The 14,714-nt window shown below is 48.4% G+C and overlaps 5 non-coding genes across 5 annotated transcripts; 2 read left to right on the top strand and 3 right to left on the bottom strand.

Annotated features, from left to right (window-relative positions):
* Positions 1 to 5,244: 5,244 nt before the first annotated feature.
* On the bottom strand, positions 5,245 to 5,317 carry TRNAV-UAC (transfer RNA valine (anticodon UAC)). The gene has a single exon. It is a non-coding gene; the product is annotated as a tRNA-Val (tRNA).
* Positions 5,318 to 5,598: 281 nt separating this feature from the next.
* On the top strand, positions 5,599 to 5,684 carry TRNAR-UCU (transfer RNA arginine (anticodon UCU)). Its single transcript is given in 2 exon segments — positions 5,599 to 5,635; positions 5,649 to 5,684. It is a non-coding gene; the product is annotated as a tRNA-Arg (tRNA).
* Positions 5,685 to 8,509: 2,825 nt separating this feature from the next.
* Positions 8,510 to 8,582, top strand: TRNAK-UUU (transfer RNA lysine (anticodon UUU)). The gene has a single exon. It is a non-coding gene; the product is annotated as a tRNA-Lys (tRNA).
* Positions 8,583 to 9,463: 881 nt separating this feature from the next.
* TRNAF-GAA (transfer RNA phenylalanine (anticodon GAA)) lies at positions 9,464 to 9,536 on the bottom strand. The gene has a single exon. It is a non-coding gene; the product is annotated as a tRNA-Phe (tRNA).
* Positions 9,537 to 12,591: 3,055 nt separating this feature from the next.
* Positions 12,592 to 12,664, bottom strand: TRNAF-GAA (transfer RNA phenylalanine (anticodon GAA)). The gene has a single exon. It is a non-coding gene; the product is annotated as a tRNA-Phe (tRNA).
* Between the last annotated feature and the right edge of the window lie 2,050 nt (positions 12,665 to 14,714).

Below are 14,714 nucleotides of genomic sequence, written 5' to 3'. Positions count from 1 at the left end.
GCATGTGAGTGTGGATGTGAACATGAATGTGAACGTGCACGTGCATGTGGATGTGGATGTGAATGTGGATGTGAACGTGAACGTGGATGTGAATGTGCACGTGCATGTTCTTGTGCATGTGAATGCTGGAGACAGATGTCACCACTGTCCCTCCTGGATTGGGGCTGGCCCCACAAGCATTCATCAACTAACTGGCCCAACTGTTGGCCATTCCCTGTCTCCTGATCAATCAGTTCTAACTTTTTACAGTGTTCACTGCCATCCCCTAGCCTGCAAATTCTAACAATAATTCCCATCTGTCATCGTTTGTAGAGTCCTGCTCTCTTCGCTCAGGTAGCTCTGGTCTTGAGAGTCCCAGGCTTTCGTTATGAAATTGCCTGTGAAAAATGCATGCCGCAGGCCACTGTATAGTCCTTTTCATGCAAATGTGTCCTTTCCTTTCCTTCCTAGCTCTTGTGAGTCACTCAAAGTAGATTTTTATCTCTATGTCACAATGGGATGGCACCAAAGATCTATGGGGTCGGAATCACTGTACTCAGAAGCCTCATCCCTAGGGGCAGGAACCCCTGTCTCATCAGTGTCCCTGAGACTTCCTCAAACTCTCTCTAAACACACAACATCACCTGATTCTACAATTCAGGGGAAAGCAATTGCATCTGATTACAATACATATCATTTATCTGCATGACATAAAGTCACAAGCTGGGCTGCATTTTTCCCATTGAAATCAGTTTTTGTTTTTTAGGATTTTATTTATTTATTTTTAGAGAGGGGGAAGGGAGGGGGAAGAAAGGGAGAGAAACATCCATTGGTTGCCTCTCCTCTGCACCCTCACCGGGACCTGGCCTGCGACCCAAGCATATGCCTGACAAGGAACTGAACAAGCAACCTTTTGGTTTGCAGGCTGGTGCTCAATCCATTGAGCCACACCAGCCAGGGTGAAATCAGCTTTTGTTATTTCTTCAGCTCTGCTGCTGCTGAGAGCCATAGAAAAGTCAGTGCATTCTAGGCACATACATGGCTTTCAAACTGCCCTTCCCTGCCTTGCTCCCTAGACCAAACATTTTAACGATAAACATCTCTGGCTACCCATGAACCCACTAACGTAATTCTGAAGAAACTGAATGCGTGCACATCCAGGGCTCTCACTGTGCCACCTCTCGGCGAGCTGTGGATCTCAGTGATGCAGACTGAAATAACTGCACGGGGCAATGTACCTGTCCCATGAAACTGAAGCTGCACACATACATCTGCACTGTCCAGCCTCTGGCAGTGGCTCTGACGGTGGCCGCAGAGCTTTGAATTTCCCATTGCTACCCTTCTACTGAAGTTTCGGTTCTCAGCAGACTGCAGCCAGAGTGATTTTGGTGAGGAGAAATACTGCATCCTTGGTGTGGTTTAACATACTGCTCTCTTCCTAAGCCAAGGGGACAAGGGACTGTGTCATATGCATTGTCCAGAGAAAAGGACACGTCCCAGATGTGCACTGGCTCCTCTGCATGAACTGTGAGGGGAGAAGAGGGAGAGAGAGAGGAGGAGAAGGGATCAGTGACATTTAATGACCCACAGAAACCGCTGAGTTGGCCACTCAGCTTCCACATTCATACCCAACAACATTCTCTTGCTACCTCCTTCACTGGGCTTGGGGCTGAGGGTCTAGTAGAGATGGCCCAAGCTCCGCAAGGCAATGTGGGAGAGTCAGAATAGGGGGATTCCCTGAGGCTGCCTTTTCCCAGCTGAAGAAAGATGATCACAGAATTACTAGCCTTGAGGTAGATGTTCCATTAAACACAGAATTTCCCCAGAACCTACATTCTTCTAAACTATAGTTGGAGCACCCGAAGAGGATTCATTTCCCACTTGGAGGCCGAAGTCAGTGTGTGTGTGTGAACTTCTAAATTGAAAAGCTGTCCGTATTCTACTCGGTGAGATGTTGACCTCAGAGTGTTTCACAGGTAGTCGAGAAGGTGCTGGTAGCCCCAGCTCTCAGGAGGGAGACCTGCCTTGGAAAAACAATTTTGTAAAGACAGAAATTCCAGAATAGGTATATGCAGTCTGGTCAGCTTTGCTTCTCAGCTGGGAACGGAATTGAGTCAGGTGATTTAAAGGCCAGCTTATCTGTGCCCTCGTGTGCCCTCATTCAATCAGTGTAGAAGCTTTTCGATATTGGGAAAGAGAAAACTGAATTGAGAGACCACAATTCAACGCAGAGAATGGGGCAGCATTGGCTGAGACGGGGGCTGGCATATGAGGGTAACTCTCTGTTAGCAGGCTCTGTCCGGGGTGTTTGATAAGCTTGTTTCCAAAGGTAGTACTCTTTGGGGTGCTTTCAAAGAAATCTTCATGCTCCTTAATTTTGACCTTACAAAAGACACATAAAATTGTATTTCTTTATCCATTTCCCCCTCTCCCTCTCTAAGTGTGTGTGTTTCAAGACAAGGTGCACAATCCTATACTTTCAAAGTAGCCTTCCCAATCTTTGTAAAAAGGCAGCATCCACAGGCTCCCCCCAGGCTCCTCTTTTCAAGAGGAGTTCGTGTTTAAGTTAATGCTCTGCAGAACTCCATTTCTGCCCATCGCATGGAGCGCTCTGTAGTTGACCCGGGCTCCTGGTGGAGGTAGCTCTAAAGACGGCAAAGTCTGCTTTTTCAGACTCCGCTTTTTGGTTTTTTCATAGTCACTTCCGACGTCCTCTCTTGCTAAGTCACTCTCAGCTGCACCTGTCACTCATCATGTGCATGCTTCTTTCTCCCACCTGCAAAGGTTTCTCCTGAGCCCTTTTCTTGGCAGGATTTTCTGGGAAGGGCTGATCCACCCTGGGGAGAAGTTTCGTTGCTGTAGTGAAGAGCACAAGTCTTTGAATAAGACAAATCTTGGTTCAAGGCCGGGCTCTACCAGCTGTGAGATGACTTTGAACAAGTTACTTGAACCTTCTGTGCCTCAGTCTCCTCATCTATAAAATCAGACAATAATAGTTATTTCACATGGATAGTATAGGTTTGGAACAGATAAAACAGAGCAGTTGGCATAGCACATAAGAATCACCTCAAAAATGTTTGCTAAAAGCAAGTAAAAAATGAGCTAAGCAGAGCTCCATTATCCTGCCCACTTTTCTGTAATGCTGAGACCTTGAATATTGCATGGACCCCCCAGGGTCTGTTATCCAGATGACTGCATTTGTAATTGAAGATTATAATTTAATTTCTTTCTGTAAAGGTTTGTAGTATAAATACCTGCATTTGCTACTGCATACAATAATTATTTATGTTTATAAGCAAGTATGTGATACAATACTCTGACTGTTTTAGACACATGTCTTAGCTCGAATTCCTGAGCAACAAAGAAAAAATATCCCCAGAGGAGAGATGGCATTTCCCACTTTTATACCAGGGTCAATAGCAAGATGAGTCACTATCAGACAGGCCCCCACAGGTGGACCTGGCCTGTGTCAGGAAAGAAACGCTCACCTGGAGCTGGTGAGAGCAGGTAGCCACTGGCAAAATCCGATTCCTCGGCTGCTTTCAGTTTCCAAACTGACATACAATCTCACCTCCTCCTCAGAGACACCCTAGGTGTGAGATAGGGCTTATTATCACCATGTTGTAGACGAATTAAAATGGTACAGGCTAAAAATGGACTCTAGGCCATGCCCTGTAAACCTATTTTTAGATTTCCACGATATTTTTATCAGCAAATAAATGCATCTATATACACAAACAGGCTAAGTTTAGGAGGGATTCTGCCATTCTGGACTTCTTCGAGAAATTCCAAGATGGTTTGGGTTGTTTCAATTTAATTTTTAAATGCTAGTGTAGTCAGCACCAAGGACCTATATTTAAGCATCCATAAAACTCCAGTCCCGACACTACCCTGGGGTGGGGGGTACGGGGGCGCGGAGGGGCTCTGCAGAGTTTTGTTGAGTTATTGTTGCTTGAGCTGTCTTTCAAGTCTGAAAGGGAAGACAGTCCTGAGTGCAAGAGATACGCATCCACAATTGTGAGCCCTTTTTAGTAAGTGCCCTAAGAAAGGGAGGTCAGGGACTGCCTCGTTGTTTGTGGAAAAAACAGTAAATTCTCCAGGCAGCTTGGTGCTTTCCCAAGCAGGCATTTTCATGGGAGGCCAGGGTCATCCTAAGGACATGCCGTATTCTGCCAGAGTCCATGGTACAGCGTGGTGTCTCTTGGTGCACAGGTTTGCACCGAGTTGTTCTTACATGCTGAGAGTTCTGCAATTCTCAGGAGCACGAGGAGACTTTTAGGGGTGATAGAGATGTTCCTTATCCTAACTGTGGTGGTGACTTCACAGGTGTCTATATATACAGCGTCCAGCAGAAGTAATGTCTGCTGCAGTGTGGTTGGTAGGGTAATAATACGGGTGTAATAATTTATAGTTCTAATTTGAACATTTCACCTAAAATGTCATATGGTGTGCTTGAGTGTGATATTGTTCTGTGACAAAATTACACGCTTATGATTGTGTAATAAAAAGGGGGGGCATTACTTGTGCCGGACCCTGTATATGTCAAAACTCTTCAAATTGTACCCTTTAATTGGGTTCAGTTTATTGTATGCAAGTTACACCCCAACGAAGCTGACTTAAAAGTGGAGCTAGGGTCTTCTCCGGGTCGCTCCTTGAGGCTGCTAGAAACAATGTTGATGTTACTGTTTATTTAAATCTTTCTAGGCCAAGGTCGATGGGTGTCCTTGAAGGGAGCGCTCAGAGGAGCCAGGCTGGAGTCTGGTTAAGGAGGAAACCTTTATCAGAGGGAGACATCACGGAAAACAAGTGGGGCTGTTTGAATTCTTTGCCACAAGCATATAACTTTTTTAAAACTATTTTTAATTTAGATCTGGACTTTAAGTTAATCAACAAAGGAGGGAGGTGGCCATCGGGATATCCAACTAAGTGGTGGCACCACGCAAGGTTTAGAAGGGAGCAGGAGGAGGGTCCCAGTCCTGGCACCTGCAGGCAAGGAGCCAGGGACAGTCGTGAGGGCGCAGGCGCAGCGGCTCAAGAAGGGCCCGGCCGCCTGCACCTCCCAAGAGTTGACACACGGGGGCAGCCTTGGCTGCTGATCTACGGAAGCGCGCCGGCAAATGGTGACGGCAAGGGTAGACAAAGCCCTGAGCCACGGACGGAAATGCGGAGTCTGCCGCTTCCCAGAGCAAAACGCCAAGATCCGGCTGGCAAAAAGGACGCTTATCCTAAAGGATGTAGTTACCAAAATACAACCCCCTCATGCTGTGGCTCCACTGGGGATCGAACCCAGGACCTTCTGCGTGTAAAGCAGATGTGCTAACCGCTACACTATGGAACCGCACGTGAAAGTATGCTCGCCAAGGTCGAATAACTCCACACAAAGACGTTTTGCTGTCCGACTTGGAATGAGGCTGAGATTTGATGCTGGGCGATCCTTCAGAGAGAGCAACTTTCAAAATGATTTCAGATCCTGAAGCACAGCTCCGATCCACACTTTTCCTTGGCGACACAGACATGATTTCGTGAAGAAAGAAAGCATGACCTAACCAGGGGTGATATCCCCTGGTAGACACTGCTCATGCTTTGATGTAAGCAGCGCAACGAAGTGCATAGGCGCTTGGCTCTGTGGCGCAATGGATAGCGCATTGGACTTCTAGATAGGTGGAGGCATTCAAAGGTTGTGGGTTCGAGTCCCACCAGAGTCGCTTTTATTTTGCTATGGGGGGCGGGGAATAAAAGTAAATAAACAACAAAACACTTCACTCATTTTAATTCCCTAGTCCGACTCTCCCACCATAAAAAGGAAAGACACTCATTCCAGTTCCTTCTTAGGTACTCAGTGGTGAATGAAGGTGTGAGGAACCCCCCTGCTTGAATCTGTCTTCTCAACCAATTGCATGTGGCTCCAGAATTTCTGGGACCTGGATATGAAGAAATTAGCAGTATGTGATAAAAGTTACTAGGATTCCCCCCACACACACACTTACAATACTATTCTTTTACATCAGGAATAAAAAATGTACATTATTCTGCAACTTTTCAGTAGCTTAGTCCTTGTTGCCTGTTCAGATTATCAGGCAATATGAAGAGGTAGGTGAGGTTGCTAGAATGGTCAAGTGGTTAAGGTCCTAGACTTCAAATAGAGGTAGGCTTTTACCCTCGTAGGTTCAAGCACCGCTTTAGGAAGATCACTACGTTCTCCAAACTAAAAAAGGAAAAGACAACTGTTTCCAAACTCCTGAAAGTTTAACCATGGTGAACTGTTTGGACCTCTGTTCTACAATCCTGGGGTTTTTCTCCACGTGACAGTGTCTTTTTGCCAGACAATAGTAAGCATAGCAACATCTTCAGAACTGATGATTTGGAACATAGAGAACACCTGCTTGGAACTATACTACATTGTGAGGGAAACGCATTGTGCAAGAAAAACATTCACTCTCTGAAATTAATCGAGTTACTTCTTAAGATCCTGCTTTGTGCCAGGTACCGTTCTAAATCCTGGGGTCGTGGGAATGCAGAAATAAAAAAGAAAAAATGCAAAACTAAACAAAAAGCAACAGCAACGAAAAAGACAAAGTCCCAACCAACAAAGTTACTGCCCAACAGCATTTTTATGACAGAATGGCAGAGGAAAGAGGTTTATAAACAAGCCAATAAATAGAATTCAGATGGCAATAAGCACTATAAGGAAAATAAAACGAGGACAAATTTATTCCATTTGATGATACAATCATTCACCTTCACACTTCCCTACTCTCTGCTCAGCAGCCATTGCGACCGCAGTAGTGCTGTGCCGTAGTTCAGACGCTGAGGTTACGCCAAAGGCTCACTAACTCTCCCAGGGCACCGGAGGCTCTTTTCTTGGTGGGGTGCAGAGGGGCGGGGGGACGATGGGGCGGGGTTAGTGTTCTCACTTGAGCCCGGACTTAATCATCTGATTCTTAGGCACCCACGTCTTTATTTATGAAAACTGTGCCTAATTCATTTGTAAATTTTCAGTACCAGCAACCCTCCTCCGAAACCTTGAGGCCTGGAAGGATTTCTTGGAGAGAGTCCCTCCTAGGAAGGAAATCTCATGCTTTTAACATTTCTCAGTAGGAAATAGGGATCAGGAATGCTTGATCTGAAGGGCTGCCTAAATGATCCCAGAGGGTGGAATAATTTACAGACTACATCTTTTTTTGTTCTTCATATATTTTTATTAGGAAAAGAAGGCATGCTTGTTTATGTTTTTTTAATCCAATAATACAGATGTACCTAAAGAAAGCGGCAAGAGACCCTTCTCACACACTTCATTACCATTCCTGAACATGTTGGCTCGTGTTTTATCCTTAAACATCTCTTACATATCTGCAAGCGCCAAAAATACAAATATATATAATTTAAGGATTCAAATACATAACCTCTAATCTTTTCATCAATATTGCATACATTGCATAGCACTTTGTGTTGTTTTTGCTTAACATGCATATCTTTCCATACGGATCACCTTTCGAACACTGCTCATAGTTCCCGGTACATTTCCCCACCAAAGAACGCAGGCCTCAGGGCTCGCCCACGTGGGGGGGTCGCTGAAATCCGAGGAGGGCTGCAACGGTGGCGAGGCTCCGCCCCAGGGGATCCCCTTCGAGAGTCCTCACCCCGTGCCTCCAGGAATGGCTCGGCGACGCAGGAGCAGGACGAATGAAAAATATTGACTCGTTAATTATATGCGGGACAGAGCTGCCCAGGGTAACGGGACTCCCTAAAAATAGAATTCCGGACCGTCGCTTGTCCGGTCAAAACCTTTCCAATGAAGGCTTCAGAAAAACGTTCGGAGTCCGTAGCGCACGTGCCCGCTCCCGCTGGCTCAGACTTCCTTTTCCAAGACCTCGGGGTGCAGCCCCCACGCACAGCCCAGTTACACGTCGCCGGCCCCGGAAGTCTCCGCGGCTCCTTAGTTCTGGCGTCCGCGGGGGTCCCCCGGCATCCGCGGGGGCGGGTTTGCCACCACCAAAGCGTGGGGCTGGGCGCTTCTGTTCTGCGTGTCTTTCCGCCGCACCGAGCACCGGTGCCGGGTCTTTGCAGCCCCGAAAGCTCGCTCCCTCTGCCCCTGGAACGCAGCGTGCTTTCGATGAATACCTGTCCCATAGATGGTTTGAAGCCTAATCAATTATTAATAATGCTCCACCCACGAGACGCTCTACGTGCTCTGCAAAGATTAGGATTAGACCGAGAGGAGGGTTAGAAATCCTGCCACTCCCCGGGGACCCGCGCACAGGCCCTGAACCTGGAGAGTTCCCCTTAAAGGGGAATTCGGTTTCCTTTAGGCCGCGGGGGCGGGGCGGGCAGGCAGTTATTTTCTCTAGAGTCTTCCCGTGATGGGAAACCGGAGACATGCAGCCTCTATTCCGCCAAACGCCTGCTCGAGCTTCGTTTTGCACTTGGACTTCTCAGCACATCAGCCAAGGGACTGCGAATTTCAGTCCAGCCGGAGCGCCCGCTGGGTCTATTCTACGCGGATTCCCGCGCGGGGAAGGCTCCCGCGCGAGCCCGGATAGCTCAGTCGGTAGAGCATCAGACTTTTAATCTGAGGGTCCAGGGTTCGAGTCCCTGTGCGGGCGGAGTATTTTTAAACATTTCCCCACACCCCTCCCCCTTCCCCAGCTCGGGTAAGGCCACGGCCACGCTTACTGAGCAGGTCTGGGTTTACGCCAAACGCAACTAATGGGGGGGGGGGGGGGGGGTCTCGCTTTCCGGAAACGGCGAGCCAGACCTTCGGCAGATTTGGCTGTAAGGTAAAAAAAGGTGAGGCTAGTGCTCCACAACAACCTCCTCCAGCCTTCGCGTGCTCCTCTGTCTTCGGGGGTTTTCCGCTTCAAACCAGCGTGTCTCACGTTTCTGCACAAAACACCCACGCGCAGACGCAGAGCAGTGGCGCCAGTCGTCAGTTCCCCCAGCGGCGCGCCGGGCTGCGAGGCTGCCGCTGGGGGGCGCTGACGAGTTCAGGCACTAGGTCAGAACGCAGCTTCCACATTTCGGACCGAGACACGTGCTTGTGAATCAACTTCGCCAGCTGGGAGTCATCCTTCAGCCAGGTGTCCAGCGCGCTGGTGGGACCCTGACTTGCGAGTCTTTGCTGGGTAGGACAACGTCTTAATAAAGAGACTGTCTTCAGCTCTGCCGTGGGTGGAAAACCTTCCAAGCCCAGCGAGCTGGCTGCACCGGTGACCCAACCTTTTACTTGTGACCCAGCCGTTTTAGCCAGCACAGGTGTAGCTGTGAGTCCTGCTACACGTTCCTACCTAACACCCAACGGTCTCGATGGAGAGGCGAGGGGACTGGTGCAGATCTTCACGTGATCTGTGACTTCTTTCAGAGGTCCAAGCTCTTTGTCTCCTCGCATTGCTGAAACTACCGTAGGTGCATTGTCGTGTGCCTGCTAAGATACTATAAGGAAAGCAATGGGCTCCACTCGCGTGCAAAGATAGGCGTGCAAAAGACCTGCCGAAACCCGGGATCGAACCAGGGACCTTTAGATCTTCAGTCTAACGCTCTCCCAACTGAGCTATTTCGGCGAGCTTGAAGGTTCCTTCTATACTGTTCGTGAAATTTAAAATTTAAAAAAAATGTATCCGTCTTCATCCTTTCAGTTCCAGATCTCACCTTGCAAATAGGACCGTTTTTAGCTCCCAGGTTGTGAAAGCCGTGAATGAGAAAACCAAGGAGAATTTCGCTTTGGGCCTCGGCCCTGGTTGTCTTTTATTGTCTTCCTAATGCTTTCCTTACCTCCCCTCAGGGTTCTAATAAAAGTAAAGCCAGCCACTTACTAAATGCCTACTGTGTGCCCAGCACGTGTTGCACGTGGACGTATTCAATTCTCACGCCCTCCCCTACTGTGAGGTTGTTATGTGATAGTTTTTAAATAAAATAACTAATTTGCTCCAAATTCTCCGGAGTTGAACCAGAGTTATCCAGCTCCAAAGCCCGAAAAACGCTTGGTAGAGACAGGCTTTACTTTTTTTCCCTTACTTTTCACCAAAGGGTGAAAACCACAGCTAGAGTGGGCGTGAACTTGAGGAGGAGGAGAGAACTCGGAGGTCTCAGCGCTCTCCGCCCTTGTCCTCTCCTTCCCCGGGTCCGCTCTGTTCTCATTCAGCCACAAAATGGAGCAAAGGAACTCACTTCTCAAGGTTGTCAAAAGTGAACTTGATCACTTTCCAGGCGACTCCTTCAGGAAGAAGAAAAACTCCACTGTTTGCCAGAACTGCTTACACTGTTTCTGTCCCTGAGACGCCACGAGAGCCCCGTGATTCACTTTCTTCAAGAAAGAAACCCTAGAAACCAACCAGTCCACTCTTCTTCCCTGGATCAGTGACCATGCTGTCCCTTTAGCATATACTAACCACACAAGTCACATGAATATGGACTTATTCATGTCCATATTGGGCATATTGGGAATGTATTTCTCTGAAACGGTTCTCGCCTATTTCAGTAGGTTATGTTTTGTTTTCAGCCTGGAAAGCTCTTTAATAATAACAGGTACAATGTACTGAAATTTTGCTTTTAGGCTGAGACTCTGTTAAGCACTGCGCAAACGTGTTATTTCATTTAATCACTACAAGTTTATGAGATGGATGCTGCTGAGGAAGCTGCACTTTGGAGAAGGGGCGGGCATTGCGGGTTGGTGCGGGCTCAAGAGCAAGACACTCCTACGTGGCCCGGGGAGGCCGGGTCCCACTAACCAGGACTCCCTGGATACCACAGTCCATCAGCCAAGAGGGCAGCAGACTCACTCAGGCCCCCATCCCCATCCTGTTAATGGGGAGATCAAGCAACAGACTTTCTTCTGGTGCCTGGTAGAGCCAAGGAAGGCTCAATCTCTAGCTAAGCAAGGATGGTCCCTTCTCCTCACCGGGACATTAGTTTAGTCTTGGGGAACCTGTGCCTGTGCTTCTCTTGGAAACACAACCCAACTTCCTCAAAATCCTTCAGGCCCCCGATGTTTCCTTATTAATGTGTACTTAGTGGGAGCTGACGTTTTTGTTTTCCGAATACCGGGACTTGTCTCATTCCAGTCCCTTTTCCAATATGTACCCTCTTCCTCCCACCAGCAGAAGCTACCACGTCAGCCTCAGCTCCTCCGGGTATTCAGGGTCACACTTTGAGGGTAGGGGAGAGATTTGACTTCGTGGGCGGGGGGGGGGGGGGGGACTGCTTTGTTTGGTACCTCAGATTCTGGTTGGGCATTTCTTCCTTTTCAGAGTACAGAAAATTCTCTAGAAGGGTAGGAAGGTGGGGTCGCAGGCTCCTAGCGAGAGAACACCCAAGAGAGTGTCCCCCACGGACAGGAGGGCAAAGGCGGGCAGAGACTGTGGAGGGAGTGCCCCAGGAACGTCCTGAAGGTGTCTGTTCCCCATTCTTTAATTACTGCAGCAGTTGGAACCCCGCAGGCCCGCGGTGCGTTGCAGAATAAATCAGCCTATTTAGTTTCTACAGTCACGCGCTTGCAGCGCGTCAGTCCCGGAGGCGCCCTGCCGGGGCTTTTCCCAGCAACGCGGTTGGATTGGCAGGATTTCACTCTCTTCTCTAAAGGAAAACGGCTAACAGTCCGCTAAAGCTGGGTCTCGTTTCTTTAATTATACCGAAAAAAGGAAAAGAAAAAAGAAAGAAAAAATCCCTCTCGTCCGCGCTCACACCATCCTTCTCCGGCTGAACCCACACTCCCCACTTTCCACCCATAAACGCTCTTTTAATCCTCCGGGCCTTTGCATGTGCTGCTCCCTCTAACCGGAACGTCAGCCCCTTTTCACTCCACCCCGGGCACCTTCGAAAACGCAGCGCAGTCGCCGCCAGCCGCCAGCGCCGGGAAGCGCCTGGCGACCAGCGCGGTCCCCGGCCTTCCGCTCCCCGCGCGGTAGGCGGAGCAGGCAAGTGCGCGCGCGGCGAGCCTGTGGGCGCCAGGGGGCGCCCGTGCTGCCGCAGCGGGGCAGGGTGTGCGAGCGCTCACAGCGGAACGCCTGCACGGCGTGCGGAACAGACCGGGCAGGAAAAAACAAAAAGCACTGGTACCGCGCCTGCACAGGTGAGTACGCAGTGGGCTGCTGAACACCCAGTGCAGTGTACAGCTGGAGTGTGGAGCTGTGCACCTGAAACCTGCGTGATTTCATTCACCAGTATTGCCCGATACATTCCATTACCAACAAAAGGGGGGCTTCCTGTCCCCACCCCCAAGCAACAGTTGTCCCAGGTCCTTCATGTTGCTCGCCAGCCTCGCCGAGCCCGCCCACTCCGGGGACAGCCGCCCGCGGAGGCCGTTGGGGCCCTGCCGCCACGTGGAGTCGGAAACCGGGAAAAAGAGCGGGTTCTGGGAAGGTCTGAAAGAAAGCGAATGGCGGGCGGTGCGTGGGGAGAGCGCGGTGTCGCCCAGACCCCAGATCACTGCCTCCACACTGAGCAGCCGAAAAGCAACAACAAAAATCGGTTTCCGCTCTTCTCCCACCGGCAGAAGAAAAGCGGGCCGCGCTCCCACGTCAACCCCCCAGCACGTGACCGACCACGCGCGAGAACTTTGTCACAGAGAGGAACGCACTGGCAATTTGAAAGGACATTGACGGTGGCCCCTAAAACCATTGCCGAAACCCGGGATCGAACCAGGGACCTTTAGATCTTCAGTCTAACGCTCTCCCAACTGAGCTATTTCGGCGGCTCTTGGGCACGATCCTGCGCGCACAGGCACAACGAACGTCAGTGTCATCGTGACAACTCGGTCAGTACCGAGGCCTCGCGGGAGGTTAAGTACTCGGTAAGTGTAGCGAAGGTTAGGAGACGGGCTGCTGTTACGAGTAGAAGTGGTAACTCATTTTACTCTTCTCGTTTGTTTCACTAACCGCCCTGCAGTCTGCTCTCCTTATTTAAAAGTAAATCAGGAACTTATTTTGATGTCAGTATAATAGTATATAGACTTAGACTATGTCGTTCTTTTTAACCCATGCACGGTATTGAATTGCATGGGTATAACATAATCCACTTCATCAAATTTCCAATGATGGACATTTTGACTTTTCCCTTCTAGTTTCCATTATTAAAAACAATATTGGAATGACTACCCTTTTGTATTTATTTGTTATTCTGGTGAGAAGATAGATTTCTTCCAAGGTCAAAAGATAGGAACATTTCGAGTTTTTCAGATATTGTCATATTGGACTCAACAAATGTATGGAAGAAGACAGTAAGGCCATTTTTAAAGGCTTCAAGTGTGCACTTTCAATGTTACAATGTTACTTCCAGACCAGGTACACTAGTCATTGTATCTGTATGTTAAAACATTGTATCTGCATGGCTTTGCTAAACCTAAACATTTAAAATGTACCTCAGTTTTTGTCATTCCACCTTGGCATTTAAAAAACTTTAAATATATGGGACCCGGCTGGGTAACTCAGGTGATTAGAGTCGTGCCACTACGCCAAGGTTGCGGGTTGGATCTCCTGGCCAGGGCACACACAAGCAGCAGCAATGAATGAGTCAATAAGTGGAACAACAAATCATGCTCTCTCTCTCGCTCTCTCTCTCTCTCTCTCTCAAAATCAATCAATCAGTCAATTAGTAAAGTGGAATTGGCTCAGACCTCTCTCAAACTTCTGAGAAGCAAGCTCTGGTTTTAACAGTACCCCCTAATATGCTCGCTGTATTCCACCTCCTCCCATTTCATAATTTTGCGCCTTTTGTGTTCATATAACCAGGGTGGGGCAAAAGCAGGTTTACAGTTGTTCGCATGGAAAGTAATACAGTAATGAATAATAATACAAGAATAAACTCTGTGTTTCGCATACTCACAACTGTTAACCGACTTTTGCCCCACCCTGTATGTGGAATTGCATTAGTCCTAGCCCTGAGCGATTTGGAATCTCTGCTCTTGGGGCTCAGGATTATATAATTTTCAAAGCTAGCCTCTCTCAGCATCCCGTTCCTCTGGTCTCACACAAAAATGTAGCTGTTACACGTAGACTCATGTTTTAAACCACTTACTCAACCTCGCCACAGCCACCTTCAACTCAGAATGTCCAAAAATGAACCCGTATTTCCTCTAAACTTGTTTACCTTACTACCACCTTCCATCCAAGCTTCCCAAGTCAGAAAAACACAAATTTCTTCCTTCTTCCCACCTTCTGTTCTTCGCCCATAATTGTACCCAAGTGCCAGTCGTCTCAGTTCGTTATTTCTGGAATCCCCCTACTTCTTTTCACTCTCAAATCTTTTCCAACCTTTTCATTGATCTTCCTATTATAAAGCAGTTTTCACACTGGAAACCATCATCCTGCTTAAAAACCCTTCCCTGGCTCCCTAGCTGAAATCAAAAACCAAGTCTTCTTTACTTGGTACATAAAGACTCTCCTACCTTGGGCTCTGTCTGCCACACTTCAGCATCCTATCAGTGCCCTCTCCTTGACTCTAAACTTGAATCATTCATGCAGCCATCCACACTCAGGATGCTTTCCTTGACCTTGCTCATCTTCGTCCATGCAGCATTTTTGACATTACCCTTCGGCTAACCCTCACTAAAACTGCAACTCTAGGTAGGCTTCGATTCTGTCTCCTAAGTTCTAGAAACCTCTGACATGTCTCTCTGCCCTCCCTCTGCACCTCTATAGGCTGGTTGCCCCTGTACAGTGCTTTCATAGCACTTATCCAACTGGATTGTAATTGCCATTTGCAGCCCTAGTGTATGTTGCATAACAGGCTGGAGTAAATGTTCA

Source organism: Desmodus rotundus, chromosome 5 (genome assembly GCF_022682495.2).
Source record: "Desmodus rotundus isolate HL8 chromosome 5, HLdesRot8A.1, whole genome shotgun sequence".
Classification (NCBI taxonomy): Eukaryota; Metazoa; Chordata; class Mammalia; order Chiroptera; family Phyllostomidae; genus Desmodus; species Desmodus rotundus.
Note: the sequence above shows the minus strand (reverse complement) of the source record. Positions and strands in the feature narration are given on the sequence as shown.